This window comes from Cupressus sempervirens, chromosome 4 (assembly GCF_028749045.1).
Source record: "Cupressus sempervirens isolate cs-2001-9-10 chromosome 4, ASM2874904v1, whole genome shotgun sequence".
Taxonomy (NCBI): Eukaryota; Viridiplantae; Streptophyta; class Pinopsida; order Cupressales; family Cupressaceae; genus Cupressus; species Cupressus sempervirens.
This window is the reverse complement of record NC_143121.1, coordinates 7,480,740-7,491,033: the sequence shown is the minus strand read 5'-3', so window position 1 is coordinate 7,491,033 and position 10,294 is coordinate 7,480,740. Positions and strand designations below refer to the sequence as shown.

Here is a 10,294-nt window from a genome sequence, read left to right as displayed (position 1 = left end):
CTTTATATGGTGTAGGCGTATCAGTTGACCCAACGTACCTTTGAATTATCATTGGTGAATTAAAGTTTAAGTCTGTTCACTTTGTCCGGCATGTGCCATCACAGTCTATACACATTTCATGAGAAGAGAACTCACGGGAAACACTTGGTAGAATCTCTGTATATGGCAGAGGATCCGTGTTAAGGAGAAGATATTCCATGTTCTGGCATGCCGATTGAACTCTGTTATTTCCAAATTGCCATCCTTGCATTGCATTTAATGTTTCTTCTATCCTACGCTCTCCATCTACTTTTGGACGGGTATGTGGTGAATGGAAACTGTAACAAGCTTGGTTGTAATTCTCGGAGAAAGGGGTGCCCTCAAGAGACGCTTCCTGATATAGAAGATGATGATAGAGAAGGAATTGGGGCTAAGACAGAGGTGGGAGTATTAGAAACAGGTTGAGACTGTGGATTTAGAGAAGAACTGTTCTTATTAAACAGAGAGAATGAATTCTTCGGTAGGTGCTTCCTGTGATGCTGATTGAAGAGCCAAAATTTTTGTCTCATTAAAGACCACATCTCTACTCAGCACTATTTTCTTTGCAATAGGACCCCATAATCAAAATCTAAACTGATCTTCACAATAACCCATGAAGATACACTGTTGTGATTTTGAATCCATCTTGCTCCTTTCTTCTTTAGGAACATGAACAAATTGACCCAAAAAATCAAAGATGTGACTAGGAAATCCTTCTTCCAAGCCATTCTTCTTTTGGAATTCCAAAGTCCAAATGAGATGAAGGACTTTGATTAATCAAATATATTGTTGTATTACAGTTCTCTGCCCAGAATTCATTGCCTAAACCGACATTAGAAAGCATGCATCAAACTTTCTCAAGTAAGGTTTGATTTGGCCTTTTTGTTTCCTCATTTTCTTGAGGGGTGAATGGTACAAAATTTATCAAACTCCAATGAAAAAAATTCACCATTGTTATCCATTTTAAACATTTGACTTTTTTCCCACTCCAATTTTTAAAAAGGTTTTCAATTTTGAGAAAACTTTAGATTTTCTAGAGATCATATAAACCCAAATCTTTCTAGCACAATCATCAAGAAAGAAAAGAAAGTAATTTGCACCTCCATAAGAGGGTACCTCTATGGGATTGAAGACATCTAAGTTCACTAACTCCAATGGTGTTGTCTTCTTATCATTGTTATTCTTTTAAAAGCTGACACATTTTTGTTTTGCAAGAAGACAATGCTCACAAAATTTCAAATCTATTGATTGGAGACCCAGAAGTTGATCTTGATTAAGCTTAACCTCTAGCCTCTTTTTGCTCATGTGGCCTAATCTTTCATGAAAAAGTGCAGCATCACTATCCGCAATAGTCTTAGCAACTACCACCTCATCAGTTGTTTCTACAACATATAGGCTGCCAACTTTATCCCCTTTCGCAATAACCATGGAACCCTTAGTTATTTTCCATGTGTCCATGAGAAGTGTAAGAAAGCCTTGAGCATATAGATGAGTGGCAGAAATCAAATTCCTTTTTAATTTGGGGGCATGCCTAGCACCCTTAAGAAATAATTGACAACCCTTGCTATTGATAAAAAAAAATCACCCTTTCCTACAATTTTACAAGCTTTGTTTTCACCCAAATAAACATTTCCAAATTTACCTTCTTTGTAGTTTGTGAAGGATTTGCTGCAAGAAGATACATGAAATGAAGCCCCTAAATAAATTACCCATGAATTTGATGTTGTGCCACTTATTGTAAGAACCAAAATACCATCATCCTTATCATGAATGATATTTTCTCCACTAGCCAAAACCTTTTGTTGAGCCCTTTTATATTTTCTATAGTCCTTTTTAACATAACCAACCTTTCTGCAAAACCAACAATCATTTTCTCTACCCTGGGACTGCAATCTTCTATCTGATTATGACCTTTTGTTGTTATTGTTTATACCTCTATGACAAGTTCTTCCTCTATTTTCTGTGCTAACCATCATTATAGCATCATCGGATGAAGACTCTTTGTTGGTTCTCCTCATCTCTTCGCTAAACAAAATAGTAACTACCTCAGCATAGACTAACTTATTTTTGTTGGTAATGGAAATACTATTTGATGTTACCACATCATTTTAGTTGTCTGGTAAGGAGTATAATAATATGGTAGTCTTATTTTTGTCATCTTGAGGAATATAATGGACTTTTCCTCAAATAAAAGAGTATCTAACTCCTTAATGTGATTCAACATTGTTGTTCCATCCTTAATCTTCAACTTGTAAAGCTTTTTCATGATATTTTTTTTAATTTGTAGAAAACATCATTTTGTACATACTTTGAAGCTTGTCCCATATCACCTTTATTTTCATTTCATTATTCATATTGAACAACACATTCTAAGATACCAAGAGAGAAATCTCTACAATTTCCTTTTCATCAGTTGTATTCCAAGTCTCATTGTTTATGGAGGTTGGTTTTATTGCTTTACCTCTTATTACTATTACAAGATCATGCTTGATTAATAATGATCACATCTATACATTCCATTGAATGAATATTTTCCCCAAGAATTTTTGGACTCTTGATTCCTCCATGACTCCATAATTTGGTCACTAAAATTGATCACACACTCTAATACCAATTGATAGGTTAACCAAAAGTGTAAATGAAAAGTGAAAAACAACAAGAAAAATAAACACAAAGTTTATTGTGGTTCACCACAAATCATGGCTATGTCCACAGTGAGAGTAGAGGAATATTATTGATTGAAAAGAATGATTTTATAAATGGATACAATTAGCATTTATAGAATATAAATGATCAACTGAACATACATAATATATTGGATGAAAAATTCTAAGAGACCATTGGTCTTCATATACTCAACATGCATACCATCAAGAGAGATTTTCCTATTCAATTGGAGTGCTATAGAGAAAGAATCAACTCACCTTGCCACAACATAGCATTGACTAAGTTGCAGACCTTGACAAAACCTCAAATTTTTCATCAAGTTGTAGCTTAATGGTGATGTCAAGAGAAACATTGAAATGTAAGCATTATGTCCATTGATTTTCTTTGAGTCACCTCTTTAGCCCATATACAACATAATAATTTGATGTTTTAAATGCACATGTTATTCCCTCATTTATTGAGACCAATATTATAATAATAATAATACTAAAAGACAAGTTACATATATCCTCTAGGATGAAATAAAAATAAAAATATAACCAAATAGAAAAGGAGGCTCAAGTGTTCACACACTATCTTTGATAGTTTCTTACATGAACTTTGCATTTATTTATAAGATTTTGGCAAACTTGTTTATACAAATCTTGATGAACTAAAATATTGAATGTTTCTAATCTTTTTTTTAAAATGTATTTTCATATAAATGTGGGTTTGCAGATCGTTACAAATGATTGAATAGATGTATTCATTTGAGCATGAATTCATAATTTTTAAAGTAAAACACCAAATGATGATGATGAGTCACAAATTGTGTTTCTTGAAAGATTATTCTTGGTTATAATGTACTTTGAGAATAATTCCTTTTACATATTTGTGTGTTAAAGAACCTTGAGACAAAATATTAAGAATCAAATAAGTCAAAATGTGAGATGACATTTTAGAGTTCCAAATTTCAAAGAAATGATTTTTCAAGAGCACTTATAGAAAATAAAATTTAAATCAAACCATTCGTGTTTCTACAATAGTATAAAGTGTTGCAAGGCTTTTGTTTGATCACTTGGTTCACTTTCCCATAGATTCATAGTCATAACAATGTGATAAACATACTATCATAACAACATCATAATTTCTTCTATATAATTATATTATATTATGCATTATAGTAGTATTTTGGAAGGTTAGTATCTATATTTTAATTGCAATATTTGAAGTATGATTCAAGGTGTGAGCTCATTAATCAACTTTATAATTTTCTAAAATATGTGGAATGCAAGGATATGAATAATAATAGTTACATTTGAATAAATTATTTTTATTAAGAATGATATTTAAATTAGATATTGATAGTACAAAGTATAAAGTGTCAACATGAAGTTAATATAAAATTTGTTATATTAGCATTTGAACAATACTCTTAAGGAGTGAAGGAGGAAGCTTCTATATTCAAAGATATGAGGAGGAGGTTTTTCCATCTAATGTCAATAAATTTTCACTTTGGTAATTATGACCTAATGCAAATGTGTTGGGGTTATCCCTTCCTTCTCACCAAACAACCTATCATAGAAAAGGAAGAGGAGGAAGACAAGAAGGGAAGTGATGAGGATAAATGAAGGTAGAAGGAGAAGAATGTGGAGAAGGAGGATATGAGGGAGAAGAATGATAAGATGGAGGAGGAGGAGATACGAGGAAGATGAGGAGAAAGAAGAAGAGGAGGAGAGAGAAAGAAAAAAGGAGATTTTAGAGATGATACAACAACTCATAATGAAATTTAGTAATATGACCTTATGCCAATGTCTTAGGGTTTTCCCTTCTTTCTCACCCAAAAACTTATCATAGAACGGGAAGAATAGGAGGAGGAGCCAAGAAAAGATGAGGATAAATAAAGGGAGAAGGAGAAGAATGTTTAGGAGGAAATATGAGGAAGAGGAAGAGAATTAAGAAGAGAGAAAGAGAGAATATGTGAGCTAAATAATAAATCAAGTGTATTACCATGAGAAAATGATCAACATGTGTTGTAGTGAACCCATTTAGCTATGTTGGTAACTACATATACAATTGCTTTCACACAATCAAATTTAATGACATATACATTTTATAGTTTTATGTTCTTGAGATTGAAACTATGATTAATGATTTTCTCTTTTATCATAAAATTGTAGGAATCTAATAGGATAATATTTGTCCTTCATGTATTTGTAATGCATAGCACTTTCACGAGGATGATAGAAGGTGAATAACCTATGATTGAGATGGTAGACATGTGTTTTATGTCATTTGGAATAGTACAATTAGTAATACAACCATTTTTCTAGTTTTATTTCACATTTCAAATTCCAATGTAGAGATCATAGTGTAAGAATATTGTCCATCCAAAATTTGTGAACCATAAAGAAGGTTTGTACCTACCATTGGATACAACCAAAATATCAAAGATCATCTAGGTATAAGAATTAGCACTTGTGCCTATACGCCTTTGTTAAGGCCACATTTGTTAATTTTGTAAAAGTCTATAACCCATGAAATAGCAATTTAACTTATTAAATATTATTTTTAATTTGGTATTCCATGATTTATAATTGTTATTAAATGGTTTATGATATGTGCAAAAGTGTAAATAAGATTGTTCTTATCAATGAAATGCAAATTGGGCCCACTTTTATATATTAGAATGACAATAATTATCAATGTTTTTATGAACTAAAAATAAAACAATAAACTTAAATAAAAAATTTAGTCATTTAGTATGTAAATGATCAGGCATTTATATTATATTCTTTGTACCCATATTTCTTTTATTAGTCATTCATACATATTAGCTCTCCAAAAAAAGAGACGTTGCATCTAATTTCAACATTTCAGTGCAAGTCAAATTGAAAAGAAATAAATTTTAAGTGTATGATATAATCCTTTTCTAGTTGATAATGAAGAGTCAAGAATCTTTTGCATGTGAGCATCAACATTTATTAGTACACTTCAATATTATATGTTGTCAAATTGCTTACCTTAAATAAATGTTCTGGAATGACTTATCCTACGCATAAGTTCTGAATGAATTACTAAGCTTGAATTGTATTTCATGGTTTACAATTGTTGTGATATTAAATTTGTAATATCTATAAAATTGTAATACCTACTATTCTCATTAGTGAAAGGCATATTGACACATCTACTTCAATTTTCCTTATGCAATTACCATATAATGACATGGCGTTCAACCACAATACCATTGGCATTTTATTGTACCTACAACATTTTTGTAAACAATTATGTTCCAACTATATTATTCAATGATTAATAGCATATTTTAAGGATTTTCCAAAGAAGCTACTAAATACTCAAAATTTTATCACAATTTCTTATAGTAAATGTGCATAGAATTTTAAAATTTACTTCTATTTGATTGGAGACTCCTAAAAAGCTTAGGGGTTAATTAAAATATATATATACTACTAAAAAATGGCAACAAATAACAACCTCGTAGCATGAATAGAAAATCTGAAAATTATCCTTAAAATATACAATAATATCGACAACTTTTGTCTTGGTTGATGACCATCTCTAACAAACTATATTTTGCAAGGGGAGCATTGATATGCTATTAAAATTAAATTTGTTAAAAAATGGTTACTGTTAGATAAATTGTGTATATCAATAGTTTGGGGCCATTAAGATAATAAAAAGTTATCAACATTTTCATGTATTTAAAAAAGATCAAGAAGAGAATATACTATATTGTTCTTCCTATTGCTCATCTCTAAAATGTAATCTAATATTATATTCATTTTAAAAGATATGATTTAACATTATTACACAATATCCAGTCTAACAATAATTAATAAGGCTTTAGTAGTTGATCACTCAAACTTCATATTTATGAAAATTTGATGTCTCATAATTATTTGTATCATCTTATTTGAGAGGTCCCTTGTTTATAACGAAAGTTAGAATGCTACATCAACATACTTTTAGAGGAAGATAATGAAGGAGAAAGAGGAGGAGGAGGAGAGCATGAAGAAGAAGATTATGAAGAATAAGAAGGAGGGGGAGTGGCGGGTGGGGGAAGAGAAAATGATGAAGAAGAAGAATATGAAAAAGAGAATAAAGAACATGAGGAGGAGGAAGGAGAAGAAGAGGAGGATGAAGATGAAGAAGCAAAAGAAGAAGAGGAGACATAAGGAGCAAGAGAAAGTGGAAGAATACAACTTCCATCTATGGAAGTGAAGCTAAGGAAATTACAAAGGAGATATTGAACATTGAAAAAAAGAGAATTGTGAAGAGCACTCTCACCAATGAAACAAGTTCTCAAAGTCACTGCTTTGAGGGTAATTTGTCTTTAGTTGTACATTATATGCATTTATATTTAAAAAATATGTAACTTTATGCATTTAAACAATAATAGATGTGCTTGATTGGGAATTAGGTAGACCCTATGGTATCTAAGGTGAAAATGTAGGTTGAATTCTAGTCTACAATTGGATCCCAAATCATTATCTCATGAATGTTTTTGAATTTTCCACATCATAAAATTTTAGAGATGTAAAATTAATCAAGGAAACCCTATGGTAAAGAGATTTTTTGAATAAATAGAACATGGAGACTCACATATGCCATACAAAGTGACAAACTCACAATGATTCTTCATGTACCACTTCAATCAAGTTAGGAACTAATTTAATTTATGTATAGTTATTAGTGTTAATCATTTAATTTTTTTATTATTATCCATCATTTATTTATCAAATATCCAAACTATTGAGTCCTTAAGCAATTCAGTTTCATGAAGGATAGATGCAAATCTAGATTAAAATGATAAATTTGAATTTGATAATGCAATCAGATTCCTTTGAGGACGATGTTGCCAAACCTGAATGGCTTGCTCTTTGAAATTTTAGATCATCAAGACTTACAAAATACCATTAGAACACTAGAATATGGAGCCAAGGAAAAATGCATTGTGAGATCACCCAATTCACCTCCACTTAATAATAGAACCAAGACAATGGGATTGAATTTTGAAATTCTTTAGAGACTACAATCTTGGCCGTGGATGAGTATATGTTGATGCTTCAAAAGAAAATAAGTTGATAGAGAAGTAAAGGAAATTGGAACATGAGGAGGAGGAAGGTGCTCAATTGAGGATGAAGATTGAAGAAATTAAAATAATGGAGGTGGTAAGAAAGGCTCAAAAGAAACTCAAAAATTAAGAAAATATTAGGTTACTAAGAGATAAATTTAAATGGAAAATTGAAGAGCATGAATGTATGGAAAATGGATTACTTGATATTGGGTACATGAGGATTGAAAAATACCTTCTACAATGATAACGCTAACATGAGGTTGGAAGGCTACACAAAAGACTAGAGGAAATTGAATTTGAAGTTTTAAATCTCAAAAGCAATCCCCTAATATATTCTCAAGAAGATGGAACAAAGAATTTTTTAAAATAAATTAAGGTAATCCTCAAAACATGCTTGGTCAAGCCCAATAGAGAGGCTTCAACCATGTCAATGACATTAGAAGATGTGCAATCTTATGATATGTCCTTGAGATCTGAAATTCAATCACATAACATAATGAATTATAATATCTCTACAAATAGATGCCAATTGAATAAACTATATGGATTGAACTTAAACATTGAAAATACCTTGTCTCAATTGCTCACAAGTCATTTTTCAAACTGAAATAATTGTAAAGATGGTGAAGATGAACAAGACATTCTAAAATACAAAAGATTCTTGAGAAAGAGATGGTTACCAACTCTATATGAGGAAGAGGACAATGTTTATGAATGAGACAAATGTATCTTATACAAAGGACTACTCCAAAAGAAAGCAAAATAAATCATGCAATTCTTGGAAATGGTAATAGAGAAATTCATTTTCATGAGAAACTACAAAATTTAGAGAACTTGGAAAGGTATGTAATAGATGAAAGAGGAGCACACATTGAAAACATATTTTTTCTCTGTGGTAATTACATGGAAATTGAAAGGAAGAAATATTTTAAGTAGAAAAATGAGGTTAATGAAAAAAATGAGCTTGTAGCCAATGGCAATTAGATAGGAAAATTTCAAACCTTCACTCTCTCCTCTAACTAAGTCAATAATTAATTACAAATTATATCATTCATTCTATATTTATAAAAGCAATCCCTAACAATTGAAAATGATGAAGAGCCACACCACCCTACGAACTCATAACAAAAAAAGAAACAATATCGAGACAAAGAGAGATGAAATGATTTCCAAAAAAAATTATTATACTTGAAAATCCTTACAACATCCACAAGATGATATCATAGATATGACTTCTTCAAAAAGAAGTTTACAAATTCTTCAACATAAGAGAACTCCCAAATAAGAATTTCCACAAGAAGAGTCTTCACAACAAGAGCTTCACCAAGAAGAACTTCCCAAATAAGAGCCTTCACCTCCAAAGCTTCCACCCAAGAACTTCTACTTGAAGAGCCACACCTTAAGAGCTTTCACACCTGGAAGCTTGACCTTCCAAAGCTTTCACACCTTGAAGCCTTCACACCTTCCAGATTTCACCTTGAAGCCTTACCTTCCAAAGCTTCATCTTCCCAAACTTGATTAGAAATTCTTATATGACTTGCTTAAATAGGCACTTAGCACCCAATCCATGATTTATCCACAACCTTCTAGAATTGCACCTACACAATATCCACAACTTTCTAGGATTCCACCTACACAATATCCACAACCTTCTAGAATTCCACCTACACAGTATCCACAACCTTCTAAGATTCCACCTACACACCTCAATAAATGGAATGACAACCATTTTTATTTTATTTTTCTATTTATGCCACCTATTCACCTTGAAAATATAAATTCCTTTTTTTTCTCCTTTCTCCCTTATTTTATTTTATTATTATTTTTCCTTCTATTTTTATCACTTTCTCTCTCCTCCACAATTTTTTTAAAAAATTTACTTTCAACAATGCCCCCTTTATTTTGGATGCAATATGCTCCTACATTAGACACCCCAGGTAGACAGAAAAGTGTGTCGCACACTTTGACGCCAAAAGAAAAACCTACAACCATTTTCATCTTCACCAAAGGTTTCCACCTCAATAGGGACAAGAATACCAACATGCAAATCTTCCACATCTACATCTCTATGTCAAACACCAGAATCTCAATCATTTAATCTTTGTGCTCGCTCCCAGGAATAAATTGAACATAATGCTTCAATAGCAACCCCTCATACACATCAGCAACTAGTGAATCCATACCAACAATAACAAACCCCACATCAGCAGCAACATGCAAATCTCCATTAACAAATTCCATACTCACAACACTAGTAGTCTCATTGATCACAACAAGATGCTCTACAACATACAAGTCACCACCAACAAAAACTAGATCATCCATGACTGAATGCTTTACAATCTCCATGCCAAACTTAACCAAATAATAATGAAAACCAATCTCTACCCCAGCATGAACAAGGTTAGGAATATCCTTAGCAACAACCTCTAGTTGCTCTGTAGGTTCTATATTAGGTTCCACAAACTGATCAACAAAACCAACTTCTTCCAACTCAAACATGCAATACCATCTTCTCTCTTGAACATCCTT

General features: G+C 31.7%; 1 pseudogene; it reads left to right on the top strand.

The window, feature by feature from the left end:
* Positions 1-207: 207 nt before the first annotated feature.
* LOC149559661 (uncharacterized) lies at positions 208-8,746 on the top strand (annotated as a pseudogene).
* Positions 8,747-10,294: the final 1,548 nt, after the last annotated feature.